Genomic DNA, 16,444 nt, shown 5'->3' on the forward strand with positions numbered 1-16,444 from the left:
CTTGCTGTCTGGAAATCTTCAATTCCAATTAGAATTCTTCAATAAACAAGTATGACTTATCTAGACTAACATAACTTTGCTTAGGTATTGTAAGTTTGTCTAACTGAACATTCTAGACTTGGTGCATACTTAACAAATGCTGTGTAATAGTGTCAAATTAGCTTGACAATTTCCTGTACATAGCAAGATTGATTTTAGACTTTTAATATCAAATGCTTTGAATATGGCCATCTATCACAGTATATGACTATAAATATGTTCTATTTGATGAGATCTGACTTTACTAAGGATTCGTTATTCTAGTATTTTTTTGTCAATGACTTTGAGGTGAGAAATTTATTCAAGTTATGCAACCACAGAACAGCCTCTACATTGGGATTTGTGGCTCATTGTCTGAAGCACAGTCTAGACAATAGCAAATTTTTCAATTCTGAACAGGCTGCATATAATAAATTGCCAACTTGAACACTGATTTAACTAAAACATTACACTTCATATTTCAATATTGCATTCCATCTGATTGCACTAAATGTTGGACACAGCAGTAGAATTCTGGTGTCTTGATTCTGTGATCTAGCTCTGAGGCTGTGTTGCTTGGATACAACCCAGAGGACCTAAAGCCTGTCCAAAACACTGAACACCAATTTCTCCACTGCAAGCACTTGATTGTCTATGTTTCTTTCCTGTTTTCTCCTCTTAAACACCCAAGTGAAAAGCCCAGTATACAATGAGTCCAATTCTCACAGTGTATCGGTCACATCCTTGATGCTAGCTTGATCATCTTGGTAATTGAGTTAATTCTTATAATTCATTCAGAATAATTAGGACTTTATTTGTTGAAAAATGTGACTTAAAGTTACATATGTCATTTTCAAGAAGTTTTGGCAAGGTGAAGTAATGTAATTATTTTCCTGGAAGATTAAATATAAAAATGTGATTCAATAAATGATATGTTTATTCATTCATTCAATGAAGATGTTTATTACATTTATTGCACTATTCTCAACATTGTTGAGAATATAAAAGAAGTAGTCATATGCTATATGACTTTCCTTTAAAAATTACAATTTAATTGAGATAACAAGTTATGCACATGTTTAAATGTTGATGACAGTGCAAGACAATAGCTTCCCAAAAGGTTAAAAGACAGAGTATTGTCAAGTGTCAAAGCTGGGAAAAATAGGAATTTAGGGAAAAGTCCCTGGAGTTTGAACTATTGAGTGTAGGTTTTATGGGAAAGATGTGGTTGACTCTAATCCATGATGAATGAAAACTAGTCAATTGTGGAAGAAAAAATGAGAACAAAGGGAAAGAAAGAGTTGAGAAAATAAATGATTTGAGAGATAATGAACAGCTATTCTAACAGCAGCACAGCATCTGTGAGTATGAATTCCTGTTGGAATTAGTAATAAAATAATTGGCTAGATACAGTATCTGCCTTCCAGCTTTCTAGTGTGCAAGATTAACTAATAAAGGCTGATTTCAAGGCAATGTGGAGGGAAATTGATACCATAGTTATTAATGATTTAATTCTTCGTTCATTCAGTACTGTATTTTGTCATTCCTTTAGTCAACTTAAGATGTACCTTCATTGTGTCAGAAACTGAATTCCAAAAAAGAGTGAATAAGACATATATGGCCCCTACTCTTTTAATGTTTACAGATTATTTCTCTAATTTGCTACAAATAATAAACAAATAAATTGGAAAGGGCACTAGTAAACAAGAAAATAATGTGCTGTTAAAAATTAGAGAATCTACTTAGAGAGGTTATCCATAGTAAGTCAGAAAGTAAAGGAAGAACAAGACTCAATCTTTCCAGGTCAAGGAATCCTTTGGAAAATGCTTTAGTTAACTTTTTAACTCAAGTAAGACATGGGAAATGCAGCAGGAGTGAATTCCAGACAGAGAAAATAGCCTATGTAAAGCATGTTTGAAAGAAAGGAAAGCATGATTCTTTATGACCGGAGAAGTGGAGCTGGGAGAAATGTAGTTAGAGAAAGACAAGCAAGGTCAGATGATGAAGTGTCCTGTGATATTGTCTGCTTATTTAATGTCAGTAACAATCTAGCATTTATATGGGCCGGGTGTGGTGGCTCATGCCTGTAATCCCAGCACTTTGGGAGGCCGAGGCGGGCGGATCACGAGGTCAGGAGATCGAGACCATCCTGGCTAACATGGTGAAACCCCGTCTCTACTAAAAATACAAAAAATTAGCGGGGTGTGGTGGTGGGCACCTGTACTTCCAGCTACTGGGGAGGCTGAGGCAGGAGAATGGCGTGAACCGGGGAGGTGGAGCTTGCAGTGAGCCGAGATTGCACCACTGCAGTCCAGCCTGGGAGACAGAGTGAGACTCTGTCTCAAAAAGAAAAAAAAAAATTACTTTATACATTAGGATACTGCTTGAGAGAGAGAGGGGAAGAGATTGAGAGGGAGAGAGAGAGAGAGCTTTTCCTTTTTATAAATCTCCACAGTCCTATTAGAATAGGACCCCGCACTTATGACCGAAATAAACTTCCATCGCTTTCTAAAGGCAATGTCTCTTTGTAGATTCATACTAGGTTTGGGCTTCAACACATTAATTAGAATGGGGCACCGTTCAGTCCATAGCAGAAGGCTACATGTGTGACCAGTGAAGGTAACTCTTGGGATTCTGTATGTGCTCATTATACGTTTATCCCTGTCACAGCCTGATGACATGCTTTATTTTTAGAGTTTTGAAAGGCATACATATTTTGAGTCAGTCCCCGCCTTTCATCATGAGGACTACTGAGAGGAGCACCACGCTTTTAGAAATAGAACGTGAAGTTTTGGTGTATTTGCTAAAAACAATCATAGAAATTTCACACATCTATCCCTTAGTGTTCAGTCTTTTAAAAGCACAAGAAATATTATGAGTAGAAAAAATGTTTATGGAAATTAAAGATTACAGTCATGTGGAAAGATCTGGGCATGTGAAGATCGGGAACAGGAAAGTGATATTCAGCAAAAGTCACTAACCATGACAGCCTGTTGTCGATGGCCAGGTCAGAGATTGCAGAAAAGTTCCAGAAGATGTGCATCCTTGGCCACTGAATTGGGACTTAAATAAGGCAGTGCTTGAAGAGAGGTCTGTTGAAGCTATCACCTTGCTAGAGCTTGGTGGTTGGCTTGGGGCTGCCATTGGTTGATGAAAACAGTAGAAAGATGAGCTGAAACTAGAGCCCAGGGAACACCCTGAGACTTCCTCTCACCCTGGCCTCCCACCGCAGTCCTCCAAAATAAAAAGAAAGCTTCTCTTTTACCTAACTCAAATCCAGACCACATATGGAAGGGGATTCTGGGATAAATTCAGTTGACCCCGAATAAGGTGGGGTTAGCGGCACCCCCTCACAGTCAAAAACCCACACATAACTTTCGACTCCCCTAAAAGTTAACTAATAGCCCCCTGTTGACTGGAAGCTTTACCGATAATGTAGGCATATTTTGTATGTTACATATATTTACTATTTATTAATTGGAAGTGATTATCCCAAAGATCTTTGTCCCCTTTGCCTTCACATTGTGTGGGCTGAGAAGAAGGAGAAAGAGTAAGTGTTGGTCTTACAGAAATGGGGAACATATTAATAACTTGGCAAGGGCAAGCAGGATGAGACTGAACATAGATTGCTAGATTTGGCAATTTGGAAGCCATTGGAGACCTTCGAAAGGGTTATTTTATTAGAGTGGTGGCGAGCAGAAAATCTGATAAGAAATGAATAAAGAAATAGAGAAAATAAAAGTGCACAAAATACATATGCACATAAACAAATGTAGGTACAAAATATTTAGAGTTATAAGTTCGTGAGCTTTACTGGCAGTAACTAGTGTCAGGAACCATGAAGGATTTGAAATTTTAACCAATCATAAGTTAGCTTGCCACAGTTGCCTCGATGCTGGAAGAAGGCAGAGTTGACTAATCTTTACTAGACTTTACTAGTCACTGGCCAGGAGGCAGAATTAAGTTCAGGTTTATATTGTTTTTTCTTGCTGCCCATTCCCCAATCCCACGGGGGTGCTGTGGAGTTGGGCTATGTGCTTCTTCCTTTGGCTGGTCCTAATTTGTATCCTAGACCTCTGATTAATGCAATTGTGAGTATAATTATTTTCAGTGAGTCCTGTAAGTCTTTCTAGTGAAATTTTGAACCCAAGATGGCTGTGGTAACCCCTGAATTTGTTACGAGCTAGTCTGAAATAAGGGTGGTCCTGGGGACATTCAAAGGCAGCTGGTACCTGAAGTGAGAATAGTCTTGTGACTGTGTTTTCAGATTGTGCAGTTTCCTTAAATCTGGGAAACTCAACTTTTTTAGGTATGGTTAAAAGCATTTGTGTTTGTTTGATATGATAACGACAAAAAGTATGACTCCCACTTTTTTCTTTACTGACTTTTGTTCCAAATTTATTTAGAGTCATTCAGAAAGGTTACTATATTCCAAGAGTCATACAACTCATCATATGAGACAAACCAAGATGTCAATTATCATGCAATATTTAAGATAAATGGCAATTTGACTTTTAATTTTTTCCCTATATAGCTGTGATCCATTTTTAAGGTGACAATGGCTTGAGGAGGCTTCACAAAGCACAGAAAAAACTCAGAGAAGAGAAATACATGTAATAAGGTGATTTTATTTGATGTTGAGAAACAAGTTAGTCTTCTTATCTTAAAACCTTTGGTTTATAGTCATGAACACTCATGCCATAAAAATTTCCAAACCAAGAATTTGTTTCCATAATGTTTTTGTTGTCCTGACAACAGGAAGTTGATACTTCAGTTTGGCTCATGTTTTAATAATTTCCTGTAGATTGCCTGCTAGTGAAAATAACATAAAATGCCATGTATAATTTTTATTTGAAATAATGTCTTTTGTGGGGTAAATTTTATTTTTCTCCAATATGAGCAGCATTTTAGTCTTTCACTGGTAAACATTAAACAAAAAGAAATTTTGGCTAAAATGATAGTGCATAATATAGCCAGAAGAAGGAAAACTTTAATATAATTTACATTTCATCACATATTAATTTATGAGAAATCATAATTTCTATGGGCCTCTGTCTTCTCTGTTTGTAAAAGAACATCTTACCTGCTAGAAGAAAGGGGTGATATTAAGGTCTATTTCCCTCCCAAGACTTTTTAAAAAAATAAATGCTATGAAAAGCAATAGTTAGATTTTATGGATATCCTGGGTGTGAGTAACAGAGAATACAGCAGAAGTAGAATGTGTTACAAAAAGCATATAATTGTTCCAATTCTATCAGTTGTTGATTTTGTGACCATTGCAATAATTCAACCTTTCTCAATTTTTCCCTGGTCAAGTAGAGACAGGGTTCTTTGAGACCTGAATACAATTATATACAGTCATTGTTTGAAGTAGAAAACATTCTACAAATGTCTGAATTCCATTAGTACTTCCGATAACTTACCTGTGAAGCCATTAGTCCAATTGTAACAACAATATTAATACAGATGAAACAAACAGGCAGTGGAAGGCAGTTAAACTCAGAGAATGCTAATAAAGTCATATAGAAAGAAATTACTAAAACAGATTTTATGACTATATATAATTTAAGCCAAACTTATACCCAAATCTGGTCATCAATATTTATGTAGTTCCAACAGATATAATTTGCTCATGACCAAATTAACAGAGGTGGATATTTTTATTGCCGTATATTGATATTGGATTTATGAAGTGAAGTGTAAGATACATTGTTTCTTAGAATTTGTGTCAGTTTCAGAGTAAAGAAATGAATCTGAAGAATAACATAAGTGAGCAATTCCAAATATTAAAAAATAGAAAACAAAAATGTGATTTGGACTTTATTTAATTTCCTCTTAAGTCACTACATTAGAAATTCTTCAAATTCTTCTGGATAAAGGAAAAATGAGTAAACATATTTCTTATATTTAACAGTTCTTGGACAAAATTGACAAATATTTTTGAATATCAATTCAAAACTATACGACTGCCAGCTATTGGCAATTGCATGTTGCAAAATGAGTTCAGTGGTGAAAGGAGGATTCCAAGCCTCAAAGTTGTTGTACTAAAAGTCAGGATATGTCTGCAAAGCAAAACAAACACTACCTTGGAATAACAAACTGTCTGGTATTCTTCACCATTTTAAAAACATATTGGGATATCAAAAAAATTTAATCTGGTATCAATTGTGTTGTTTAAAGTAGCTTCTGGTACGTAAAACACAATGGGCGCCTATGCCAATCAAACCTCTTGTATTTGTTGTTTAATATGCCAGTGATTAAAATCTTAGCACTGAGACTGGCACATAGTAAGTCTTCAAGGAATGGTAGTTATCGCACTACTATACCTAAGGACCCAGTCCCAGAGAGCCTGTAGGGAAAGAGAAATGAGCAATTATCACACGATTCTGCAGCCTTTAGAGAATCCACAGACATCTTTTTATAATTTTGCTGTAAGTTCGTAGTAAAAAAGCAGGTTGTGAGAGGTAGTTCAGAATATATTGGAGAATCAATATCATCCACATTTCTACAATTTTAAAAAATCAACTTACGTTCTATCGTATATATCTTAGAGTTAGGAATGTGTGTTTTCTCTCTCTCTCTCTCTCTCTTTTTCATATGCATGCTTGAGTACACTGAAGAGACTGAAGTGACTGAAGCAGCAGGGAGATCTGATAATTGGTCAGCATGTTTTTACTTTTTTTTTTCCCTAGTAACAAACTGGTCATATTATAAATTCAATTAAAAAAGTTGATCATGCAGCTATGATAAAATGCATTCTTCCTTCTACTGGGTGTTTCACTATTATATGAAATCAAATAAGTTGCTAGGAATGTTTATTCCTTAACAATAGAATAGGTAAGTTTTATGATGTGGAAAAATATATTTTATAGAGAAGAAACAGTTTTGATCTTCCTAAATCATGACATTCAGCTGGAACAGGACTACAAGGAACAGCACTTATTTCTATGCAGATTGGAACTTAACTTTCATGTTGGTAACAGTCTTATTCCTCATTTTAATAATTGAGCAAGCTATTAATTCAATATTAGTACCCCTAAATATTTTGTTTCTTGAATCAATCAGAGCTGGAGTGTTAGTTTCCTAGGGCTACTGCAACAAAGTAGCACAAACTGGGTGACTTAAACAATAGATATTTACTGTCTCATAGTTCTGAAGGTCAGAAGTCTGAGATCAAGGTGTCGGCAGGGTTGACTCCTGAGGGTGCTTAGGAAGAATCTATTTCTTGCCTCTTTCCTAGCTTCTGGCAATGACCAGGAATCCTTTGCATTTTTTGGCTTGTATATGTATCACTCCAATCCTTTCCTCTTCTTCACACGGAGTTCTGTGATGGCTAATATTGAATGTCAACTTGATTGGACTGAAGAATGCAAGGTATTGTTCCTGGGTATGTCTGTGAGGGGGTTGCCAAAGGAGATTAACACTTGAGTCAGTGGACTGGGAGAGGCAGACCCACCCTCAATTGGGTGGGCATAATCCAATCAGCTGCCAGCAGGGCCAGAACAAAAGCAGGCAGAAGAATGTGGAAGGGCTAGACTAGCTAAGTCTTCTGGCCTCCATCTTTGTCCCATGCAGGTGCTTCCTGCCCTTGAACATCAGACTCCATGTTCTTCGGCTTTTGGACTCTTGGACATATATACCAGCGATTTGCCAGGAGCTCTCGGGTCTTCGGCCACAGACTGAAGGCTCCACCATTGGCTTCTCTACTTTTGAGGTTTTGAGACTTGGACTGGCTTCCTGGCTCCTCAGCTTGCGGCCTGTTGTGGGACTTCACCTTGTGATCATGTGAGTCAATTACCCTAATAAACTCCTCTTCATATATACATCTATCCTATTAGTTCTGTCCCTTTAGAGAACCCTGACTAATATAGATATCGTTACCGGGTAGCGGGGTGCTGCTGTGAAGACACCCAGAAATGTGGAAGCAGCTTTGGAACTGGGTAAGAGGCAGAGGTTGGAACAGTTTGGAGGGCTCAGAAGAAGACAGTAAGATGTAAGAAAGTTTGGAACTTTCCAGGGACTTGTTGAATAGCTTTGACCAAAATGCTGATAGTGACATGAACAGTTAAGTCCAGGATGAGGTGGTTTTAGATGGAGATGAGGAACTTGTTGAGAACTGGAATAAAGGTGACTCTTGCTATGTTTTAGCAGAGACTGGTGGCATGTTGTCCTTGCCCTAGAGATTTGTGGAATTTTGAACCTGAGAAAGATGATTTAGGGTATCTGGGAGAAGAAATTTCTAAGCAACAAAGCATTCAAGACTTGACTTGGGTGCCATTAAAAGCATTCAGTTTTATGTATTTACAAATATATTGTTTAGAATTGGAACTTTTATTTAAAAGGGAAGCAGATCATAAAAGTTTGGAAAATTTGCAGCCTGAAGATGCAAGACAAATGAAGAATTTATTTTCTGAGGAGAAATTCACACTGGCTGCAAAAATTTGCATATGTAACTAGGAGTCAAATATTAATTGCCAAGACAGTGAGGAAAATATCTCCAGAGCATGTCAGAGATCTTCACTTCAGCCATTCCCATGACAGGCCTGGAGGCCTAGGAAGGAAAAACAGTTTCATAGGCCAGGCCCAGGGCCCCCCTGCTGTGTGCAGCCTAGGGACTTGGTGCCTAGTGTCCCAGCCACTACAGCTGTGGCTAAAAGGGGTGAAGGTTCAGTCGACCCATGGCTTCAGAAGGTGCAAGCCTCAAGCCTTGGCAGCTTTCATGTGATGTTGAGCCTGTGTGTGCACAGAAGTCACAAATTGAGGTTTGGAAACCTCTGCCTAGATTTCAGAGGATGTGTAGAAATGCTTGGATGTCCAGCAGACGTTTGCTGCAGGGAAAGAGCCCTCATAGAGAGCCTCTGTTAGGTAAGTGTGGAAGGGAAATGTGGGGTCTAAGCATAAACACAGAGTCCGCACTGGGGCACTGCCTTGTGGAGCTGTGAGAAGAGGGCCATCATCCTCCTGACCTCAGAATGGTAGATCCACCAACAGCTTCCACTCTGTGCTTGGAAAAGTCACAGACACTTAATGATAGCCCATGAAAGCAGTTGGGTGGGAGGGGGACTGTGACCTGCAAAGCCACAGGGCCAGAGCTACCCAAGGCTGTGGGAACCCACTTCTTGCATCGACGTGACCTGGATGTGAGACATGGAGTCAAAGGAGATCATTTTGAAGCTTTGAGATGTGACTGCTACTGTGGATTTCAGTCTTGCAAGGGGCCTATAGCCCATTCATTTTGGCCTGTTTATTCCACTTGCAATGGGTGTATTTACCCAATTCCTGTACCCCCATTGTATCTAGGAAGTAACAAACTTGCTTTAGATTTTACAGTCTCATAGGCAGAAGGGACTTGCCTTGCCTCAGATGAGACTTTGGACTGTGGACTTTTGAATTAATGCTGAAATGAGTTAAGACTTTGGGGGACTGCTAGGAAGGCATAATTTGTTTTGAATTGTGAGGACATGAGATTTGGGAGTGGGAGGAGCCAGGGATGAAATGATATGGTTTGGCTCCATGTCCCTACCCAAATCTCACCTTGAATTGTAACAATTCCCTTGTGTTATGGGAGGGACAAGGTAGGAGGTAACTGAATCATGGGGGCGAGTTTTTCTCATGCTGGTCTTGTGACAGTGAATACGTCTCACAAAATCTGCTGGTTTTATAAGGGACACTTCCTCTGCACATGCTCTCTCTTGCCTGCTACCATGTAAGATGTGCCTTTTTCCTCCTTTGCCTTCTGCCATGATTGTGAAACCTCCCCAGCCATGTAAAACTGTGAATCCTTATGAATTACCCAGTCTTGGTTATATCTTTATTAGCAGGGTGAAAATGAACTAACATAAGTTCTCTCTGTGTTTATGTGTCTTCACGTTGTTGTCTATTTATAAGGACATCAGTTATATTGTATTAAGAACCTATCCTGGCCAGGCACTGAGGCTTACTCCTGTAATCCCAGCATTTTGGGAGGCCAAGGTGGGTGGATCACCTGGGGTCAGGAGTTTGAGACTAGTCTGGCCCACATGGTGAAATGCCGTCTCTACTAAAAATACAAAAACTTAGCTGGGCGTGGTGGTGGGCACTGTAATGCCAGCAACTTGGGAGGCCGAGGCAGGAGAATCACTTGGACCCAGGAGGCAGAGGTTGTGGTGAGCCAAGATTACATCATTGCACTCTAACCTGGGAAACAAGAGCATGCCTTCCATGCTTCCAAGAGCAAACTCCATCTCAAAAAAAAAAAAAAGAACCCATCCTACTCAAGTATGACTTTATCTTAACTAATAACCTTTGCAACGACCCTATTTCCAAATAAGGTCACACTCTGCATTCTGAGGTACTAGGAATTTGGTTTCTAATATATATAATCTTTAATATATATATAGAATATATTTATATATACACATTAAATATATACATATGTGTGTATTTGTGTGTGTATTTTTTTTTTGCCAGTGGTGAATGGAAGGGCACAATTTAACTTCTAACATCTGGTGACCTGATTGTAATCTTACTTTTATTTTTGCTTCTTCGTTTTCATCTGTATTCTTATTTTATGGAAAATAAAGGGGTGGATTTTATTCCTATAAATGATTAAGTTCTACAGCTTAATCAGCTAGATTAAGAAGAAATAGGAAGCAAAGTTTACTACTTATTCCAGGATATGTCTTCCTGGATTAGGTATCAGAGTAAACAGAGTTGGGACTCAGTATGGCATGAATAATTCCTAGAAAGAAATGAAGAGAGTGCAACAGAGGCTTTGTGGGAAATTGCATTGTCTGTGTTAACCTAGAAACCAGAGTGGACATGGGAGGGATAATTAAATGTTTAAGAAAGAAAGCAGAAAAGCCTCATGATAATGAGCTAGGTTTGAAAGAGTACCTTTTTCTAAATGCTGAAGTTGGAGGAAGAAAATCTGTGAGTAATTGCATTCAGTGCCTATTGAACAAATTATTGGGTTAAACTACACTGGCAAGTGAAAATTAGAGTTTTGAAAAATTCTGTAACAGGCAGGTGCATGGGTCCTAGAAAAAAAAAAACAGAGAAGATAAAAAAAAAAACTGCATAAAAGTCAGAAGATTGCAAGAACTTATGTGAGAGAGAAACAACTTGGACAAGCTATGCAGTCGCTGGGGAAGAAGATGTGGGCAAAAGGAATTCAGACACCAGACTAGATAAGAGCCAAAGGTGAGCAACAGGGGGACATAGATTATGGAAACCTATTGCCATTCCAGGCATGAAGTTAGAAAGACAAGACTGTTTCCGTCCTGGAACCGGAAGAGGAGAGCTAGCCCAGTGGGTTCATCTGTTAGAAAGGGGAGCTTGATTGATACTTGAGGATTTGCTGGAGGTGGAAGCAGGAAAGTGAAAGAAGGTATGGAACCCATGCTGGTATTATAATTTTCATTCTAGACAACTCATCACAGTCAGTGTGAATTTGGGGATTCTAGTTTGAATGAGTCCATGAGGATTCTCAAAGAGAGAAAAACAGCCTCTCTTTTTTTCCAAAAGGGGAAAAAAAGAAAACATTCTCTCTTTCTTTTTTTCTTTCCCTCTCTCTTTAACAGTTCTCACAGTCCTTGGGCAAGCAAAACAACAATCTATTTACAATCTTCCTTCTCTCATTTATGGGGCTTTGATCTTAAGGTTCTGACAGGCAGAAGTGGACTAAAATTAGTAGCTACATTTTCTATGCAGGATGTGACAGTGGCCCTCCTTCCTCTTGATTACAGTCTTAGGTTTAATGAGAGAATAGAGTGAACCCTAAGGATGTCTAGGGTAGCTGACCTGCAGGCTCCCACTTGGTACTGCAATCTCCAGCTAACAGCTTTCCAGAATTCCCCAACATCCCATTGATCTCCATCTACCTGGACATAGTCTTAACTCAGAGGGCATAAAACATGTGCGATGCCTTTTGGACAAGAACACTTAAAGATTGAGGATATCCAGATATCTGAATTATGTTTGGTAAGTGAAAAATGCCACATACTGTCCTCTGGTTAATGGAGCATTTGAAAATTACTGAAGAACCATACAGGTAAGAAGATACACTGCCAACAGAAAAAGAATATTGTACTGTGTCCAAATATGGACACCATAATTGTCCATATTTTGGGGGCAAGGTGTGGTATTTCAATACATATATACTATATGTAATGATAAAATTGGGGTAATAGCATATCCATCACCTCAAATATTTATTATTTCTTCATGCCAGAAACATTCAAAATCCTCTCCTCTATTTGAAATTATACAATAAATTATTGTTAGTTATAGTCACCCTACAATGCTATTAGTCTCTATAACTTATTCCTCCTATCTTGTTGTATTTTTTTAAATCTGTAAGCCAACTTCTTCCTATCCTTCCTTTACCCTTCCTAATCACTGGTAACCACTATTCTGTTCTTTTCTTCTTTGAGATCAACATTTGTAACTCCAACATATGAGAGAGAACATGCAGTATTCATTCTTATGTGTCTGATTTACGTAACATAAGGTCTTCTAGTTCCATCCATGTTGCCACAAATGACAGCATTTCCTACTTTTTTGGCTGAATAGTATTCTATTGTATAAACATACCACATTTAAAAAATTAATTTATCCACTGACGGAGGTTGATTGTGTATCTTGGCTATTGTCAATAGTGCTGTAATAAGCATGGGTGTACAGATTTTTTTTTGACATACTGACTTATTTTCCTTTGTATATATACTCAGTAGTGGGATTGCTGAATTATATGGTAGTTATATTTTAAATATTTTTGGAAACCATACTGTTTTTCATAGTGGTTGTACTAATTTACAGATATTTAATACAGTGTGGCTTTCCTCCACAATAGCAACAATTCATCCATCTCATCTTACTTCTGTGGCTGATCCCTGAGTTTGGATATGTGAATAAAAGACACACAAAAAGACCAAATGAAAAGAGAGTACCTATGTTCCAAAGGACAAATTCCTGCCGAATGTTTGGTTTATGTAATAACTGCACTGGAGTCTCATGTGCCCCACAATGTAGAAGAATACGCCAACATGACAAGCCAAAAAGGAAGATAAAGATTTTCTATTCATCCTTCCAGAATTCATGCTCATCCCCCATTTTTGCCTGCTCACATATTTTTAAAATTAATTCATTGATTCGTTTTGTCACTTTCACCTTTTTTCTTCAATCTTAGCTCCAATTTCCATAGACTTCCTTTGTAATGTGTTTAATATGCATCATGTTTTGCATTAGTACTTTTGCAAAATGTGCATGCTTGGTGTATGTGAAATTTTAATCTATATAAATGTATTGTGTTCATATATACTTCTAGTATTTTCATGCTTTTTTCACTAAAAACTATATTTTAAAATTCAATCATAGTGTTTTGAGTAATGAATCCATTGTTCGTAACTACTGATTGACATTGCATGGTGTCCATTCATCACGTTTTACCTGGTCATTCTCCCAGGTTTAGACTGCCAGGTTGCTTCCTAATTCTAGCACTGCAATAAACACCTTACAAGTATCCCCTGTGAACCCGTGTGAGACTATCTTTGAGCCATGTATCCAGCAGGAGAATTGCAGAGCAGTACAGGCTATAACCTTTGTATCCTGCATATCTAGAGAGAAATAGATTTGCTCTCAAAAATAGCATTTTTCACTAACAGTGCTTGAGGGCTCCTATGTCCTTGAATTTCCACCAATACATGACATTCTAGCTTCTTAATCTTTGTTTAAAAAGTGCAAAGTAACACCTTGTTTTAATTGACATTTCTCTCATTACTAACGATCTGGTGATTTTGAGTGTGTCTTTATGTGCTGTTAACTTTTCTTCTTTTTCATGATTTTTGCTTTTTTTCTTCAGGAGCATCTTTATTCTTGTTGATTTATAGACTTGTATAATCTTTCTTTTCGTTTCTTTTTTGAATTAAATATCTTCTGCCATTTTTCCATCTGTTTCTTAACTTTTGTCTATGTTATGATTCATAGACTATAAATCTGCATTTTGGCATATTGAAACTTACGTTTTTTTGTCTTATATTTATGTTTTTGGTATTTTTGTTTAAGATAACATTCTAAGATCCTGCTACAAAGATATTCTATTACATTTTATCTAGAAATTTTATGTTTTTTAATTGACATAGTGTACACGTGTGTGTGTGTGTGTGTAGGTGTGTATCATGTTATGTAGAAATCTAGGTTTTTCCTATTTATAGTACAAACCCTTCAGAATTCAAAGTTGATTACAATTATGTATAGGTAGAAAAGGATTTCAACAATATCAACACAAATATGGCACTGTCACTGAAAATCTTCAGTCAACATAAGTACACAAAAAGGAAAGAGAAATACTTGGAAGATCCAAACAAATTTATACCCTGCCAAAATATATCTAAGTAACACTTTTCCATTTGATATTTCTAGAATTACAGACTACTAGGAAAACCTGAGACAGCTAGCAGCAGCTAGTGGCACAGGTGAGATTTCTTTCAAATCTCAGTGGCTTTCATGTGGAGGTTGACTGACGGAAGAAGAAAAACCTCTTTTCGATAAAGTTCAAACAATTGCTTCAAGCACTCTGACTTCACCTTGACCTGTTTCCAAGTGATTAATTTCATCATATAAATAGCTATAATACAACACTGACAGGGCTTCGGCTTAGACAACCCTTCACCCCTGGCCCTCAGGCCTCAATTCCTTTACTATTTATATCTTTAGGAGCTGGCACCACTTTTTCTTGTAACAATGCAACAATGACTACTAAATCTAGATCTTTTTATGTTCTGCCCAACCTCCCCCAAAATGCTGATGTTCAGAGTATTGTACAGTAGACAGACAATCCATCATGTCAAATGTGCTGGCAGACTGGCTGACTTCTGCCTTTATGGAATTCAGTGCCTTGCCAAGTAAATAAATATAGTAAAAAACACATCCAAAATTAGATATGCCCTTAAATAAGTTATTATAGGAAATTTGCCAAGAGCTTTTTCTTTCCTGTCTCCCAGACTGCCTGTGTGTAAGGTCAAAAGGTCAGAGTAGATTATGCCTCGCCAGTCCTAACATTACACCATCACGAAGTTCCACTCTGCTTCATGAACCTTCCGGCTAATCAAAGCAAGCCTAGGGAGTCTGTTCGAAGTTACTGAAGGATTATTTAGCAATCCTGCCAGAGCTCCTCGCCTATTGTTCACAACCAGGAGTGTTATCTCATCTTTGGGACAGAGCACAGTTTATCTTTCCTCAGAAAGACAGATATGAAAGCGCTTAAGGAGCACACACTCTCTCTAGCCAATCATGAAAAATCACATCCAAAAGCTATTTTGCAACTTCTCAGCTACTGGGTCAATTTGTCCGATATCTAAATAGTTCCTCCTTTTGTTAAAGAAATTTCCTGCTTTGAAGAAAACATCAGAGATGAAAGGTTACAAAAACTTGGTGGAGTGAGAAGAACCTTGCACTGGACATAACTCATAATGAGATGCATTCCCTTTAAAATCAAACAAGAAGGAAGCTTTTGTTGCAGTTAAACTGGTCCAATTTCCATTATGTTTAAAATGATTTTTGTTCAGAAGTGTACAAACCGAAGGTGTTTGCTAAAAACTTTACCACTTAGGGTATTATTTTTTAAAAGACAAACATACCTCTTCTAAATATTTAAAACTTGAAATATTTCACTCAAATGCAAATTGATTTTTGACGCTGATGATCAATTAGGGGTCTTGAATGCCGCACACTGAAGTGTAACTGCCTTTCCATGCAGGCATGACCAGAGCATAGTTAATATCCCACATATTTGAGGCACAGAGATCTAAAAATCTCTGTGTAGCACTGCCAGGAGCTTGAAATCGAGGAGCGAGAAGTATCTGAATAGCCAAAATTAACATTGCAAAGCCCTGACTTGAAAGCCAATGTAAATCCTACAAGTGAATCCCATGCCATAACTCATCTGATTAACTTGATTTTTACATTTACTTTACCCATTTTAAGCACAGAAAAGGGCAGAGAGCAGGCTGGGTCCGTATTACTTTCACTCGCGTGCTTGTGAAGAGATCACCAACCAGGCTTTGCGTGAGCAGTAAAAGCTTTTAATCACCTGGGTGCAGGCGGGCTGAGTCCGAAAAGAGAGTCAGGAAAGGGAGATAGGGATGGGGCCATTTTGTAGGGTTTGGGTAGGTAAAGGAAAATTACAGTCAAAGGGGGTTGTTCTTTGGCGGGCAGGGGCATGGGTCACAAGGTGCTCAGCTGGGGAGCTTTTGAGCCAGGATGAGCAAGGAGAAGGCATTTCACAAAGTAATGTCATCAGTTAAGGCAGGAACAGACCATTTTTCACTTCTTTTGTGGTGGAATGTCATCAGTTAAGGCAGGAACTGGCCATCTGGATGTGTACGTGCAGGTCACAGGGGATATGATGGCTTAGCTTGGACTCAGAGGCCTGCCAATTACTATACTT

The 16,444-nt window shown here is 38.0% G+C and overlaps 1 long non-coding RNA gene across 1 annotated transcript in view; it reads left to right on the plus strand.

Moving 5' to 3' along the window:
• LOC141409810 (uncharacterized) overlaps positions 1–10,261 on the plus strand; it is a 39,198-nt gene extending 28,937 nt beyond the window's left edge. Inside the window, exon 2 of the long non-coding RNA XR_012432077.1 lies at positions 7,594–10,261. This is a non-coding gene — a long non-coding RNA (uncharacterized lncRNA). The remainder of the gene's footprint in view (positions 1–7,593) is intronic.
• Positions 10,262–16,444: the final 6,183 nt, after the last annotated feature.

Source organism: Macaca fascicularis, chromosome 3 (genome assembly GCF_037993035.2).
Source record: "Macaca fascicularis isolate 582-1 chromosome 3, T2T-MFA8v1.1".
Lineage (NCBI taxonomy): Eukaryota > Metazoa > Chordata > Mammalia > Primates > Cercopithecidae > Macaca > Macaca fascicularis.